This window comes from Triticum aestivum, chromosome 3D, assembly GCF_018294505.1.
Source record: "Triticum aestivum cultivar Chinese Spring chromosome 3D, IWGSC CS RefSeq v2.1, whole genome shotgun sequence".
In the NCBI taxonomy this organism is placed as follows: Eukaryota; Viridiplantae; Streptophyta; class Magnoliopsida; order Poales; family Poaceae; genus Triticum; species Triticum aestivum.
In genome coordinates this window covers 228,809,804-228,813,224 of record NC_057802.1, presented here as the reverse complement: position 1 = coordinate 228,813,224, position 3,421 = coordinate 228,809,804, and positions in this window count along the sequence as shown.

Genomic DNA, 3,421 nt, shown 5'->3' with positions numbered 1-3,421 from the left:
CTGGCTCGCTGCGGGCGGCAGCGCGGATGCGTCCGGCTCCTCCGGACGTGTCCGACGGCGAAGGGGAGCGGTTTTGCTAGGGTTAGGGGTGGATTTGCCCGAAATTTCGGAGGGGGGAGGTGTTTTTATAGGTAGAGGGAGCTAGGAGACTCCAAATAGAGTGCGGTTTTCGCCCACACGATCGTGATCGAACGACGTAGAGCATGGAGGTGACTTAGATGGGTTTGTGGGCTGTTTGGAGGGGGTTTTGCTGCAACACACAAAAGACCTTTGCGGTTACCTGGTTAACCGTTGGAGTACTAAACGACCTCCAAATGAAACGAAACTTGATAGGTGGTCTACCGGTGGTATACCAAGGCCACTTGGCAAGACTCCGTCCATTCCGAGAACGTTCAACACCCGCTCACGAAAAGAAACAAGAGGGGTGCGCCGGAGGAGGTGGGAGTGCCGGATTGCAAAACGGACAACGGAGAAAATGCTCGGATGCATGAGACGAACACGTATGCAAATGAGATGCACATGATGACATGATATGCGATGCATGACATGAACAAAATGCAAAACGACAGACAAAACCCGACCACGAAGGGAAATATCATAACACATAGCCGAAAATGGCAAGAGTTGGAGTTACAAATGTGGAAAGTTACATCCGGGGCGTTACAATGCACAATCAAGTATCATGCATGTGCGGTTTAATGAGGCATGGCATGACAAAGTGCAACAAACAATACTACAAATTAAGTGGAGCTCAATATGCAACGAGTTGCATATTGACAAAACACCACATTCAAATATTTAGCTAGCTCTAGTTTATGCTACTCATCAATATTAAATGTCATTAAACATGGCAAGAGGTGAAGCATAAGAAAACTACCTATCTAGGCAAGTTTAAATGAGGCCGGAACAACAACCAACAATTCTGGAAAATCCCCATGTGCATATTTTGAATTTGCTACTGTCGGCGTTTTGGGAACGGGGGTCCCCAGACTTGCCTGCCTACGGCCCACGACGTGGCTGTGTAGCAGGCCTGTACGGCCCATCTTCATCAACAAGGCGTTCAAGACCCTCGCGAGGGGCCAATCCTCGTGAGGCGGACGATGCAAGACCTCCTCAGGAGCGGCCTCACCAGGCAAGCTCGTGAGTGGCGGAGAGATCAAGGCAGGGCAAACCTCGCGAGGTGCTCGTGACGTGAGCCATGACGATCAGGATCAGGCGGGCGCCAGGCGGGTGCTAGCGCGCAGTGTCCTTGTTTCCTCTTTGGTGCTAAGGAGGCAAGCGCAGGCGCGGAGTACCGAGGCATCAAGCAAAGGTTTCCATATCAGTGCAACGAGACCAAGACCAGCAGGACGGCAAGACGGAGGTCACCATGGAGCCCAATGCGGCGTCACCACCAGAGCCTTTCGTAGGCGAAGACCGCTTTTATCAGGATAAGCTATACTAGCTGTCCCCTTTCAAATTGGTTGTTGTTGGCTCCCTTCCCACTCAATATTTGGGAAGATGACCAGGGCCTATGTAAGTAGAACTAGCCATCGTAGTAGGGGGATCGATTCCATCCTCCATCCTCACACCCACCAGCACACCGAGCACAAGAACACCTCATCCTCATGAGGCTGTTCTTCCCCTTGTATTGTTCATCATCAGCCCAACAGGCAATCCACCACCACCACCACACTGGAGTAGGGTATTACACCACAATGGTGGCCCGAACCAGTATAACTCTTGTGTCTTTTGTGTTGTGAGTTCGTCGAGTTTGTCCGCGAGATCTTAGCGAGCTAGGGCGTGGATCGGTAGGGAGGAAATCTTCGCGCGCACCCTAGTATTCGAGGCTTGAGGGTTTTGCCGGAACCCGTGATCCGACAGCTACTGTTCTGCCCTAAATCATATTTTAATGTTATTAAACAGTAAAGCAAACTGCACCAAGTTAATCTATGCATTATTCCACCCCAATTACATATAAAGTTTCTTAAATTTGGAGCTACGGTTAATTAGTTATGAAATAAATCATTTTAACATGGCATTTATGAAAAATTAGACAAACAGCAAGTTTAAACATTTTAAACATGGATGAGAGTGGCATATTATGAAACTAGACAAAATTCTAAGCATTTAACATGTTTAAAACATTTTAATCCGATGCACGGTTTGTGAGATATTAAACGCATGATCTAGAGGGACTATTCTATAAATATGCAGTTCTCTGGATAAATAGCAAATTCACAGACAGGAAAAAAACATGATCAGGCTGAATCTGCTAGGTGCTGGGCTGGGGCTCTCACCATGGGCCAAGCCCAGTCGGTGGAGGTGGGGAGGCGCCGGCTGGGGAGTGTGCGCTGGGCCTTTTGCAAGAAGGCCCAGGCGCTGGCGACGCAGACGAGTGGCTGTGCTCTGCTCGTTGCCAACAGAAGCAGCAGCAGGTCATGGCGATGCAGAAGACGGGCAGAGCCGCAATGTAGAGGCAGGGGACCAGCGGGCGTGGCGGATCCGGGCAGTCCGAGGGTCGGGGAGGCGGTTCCTGGCGACGAGGAACTCCGGCGTTGGCACTGCTCGATGGAGCAAAGCAGGCAGCAGCGGGATCGTGCGGGCGAAGCAGAGCACGGCATCGAGCTTGTTCCCGAGCAGAGGACGACGGTGGCAGACTTGGCGCGATCCCGGCGAGGTGGGGGCGTGGATCTGAACGGCGGGGGGTCCTACGGGTCCTTGCTCCGGCTTGCAGAAGAACGAGCGACGCCATGTCCCTGTGCAGAGAACGGGAGAGAGAGACCATGAGAGAGCGGAGATATGGAGAGGGAGATGAAGAGAGAGGCAGGGGCACGTGACCGGTGGCGTGATAATGCTCACCGGTGGTGGCGGGGCTGGCCGAAGAGGCGGCAACGATGGGTGGAGACGCGAGCTGCAGGCGCTCCCAGACGTTCTCTTCGAGCGGGACCCGCGGGCTCCTGTAGAAGAACACGGAGGTTGGGGTGAGAGACAGAATCAGAGAGAAAAAGAGAGAAGGAGGAGAGCAGGGGCACGGTCTGGTGTAGCTGCTGGATCGGTGTGCTCCGGCGAGTGGTCACCAGCGCGGTCGGAGATGAGACTACAGGGGGCGGGGGATCTTGGGCACGGGACTACGACCTGGCCTGGCGGGGCGGCGGCGCGAGTGGACGAGGCCGAGCGCTCCTGCTCGGGCGCGAGGATGGATCGAGAGGAGGAGGTGGTTGGCTGTGGTGCGACTGGTGGTTAGATCGATGGGATTGGGTGACAGGGGAGATCGAGCAGAGGAGTGGCGGCATGCGGTAAATCGAGGAGAAGCTGGAGGCTTGGCTGTCTCGATCGGGAAGGAGGAGGCTAGTAGGTTGGGGATGATCCCGAGGGGGATTTAGTGGAGTGGCGGCGGCGACGGACAAACCCCCTCGAAATTAGGGTTTGGTGTCATGTG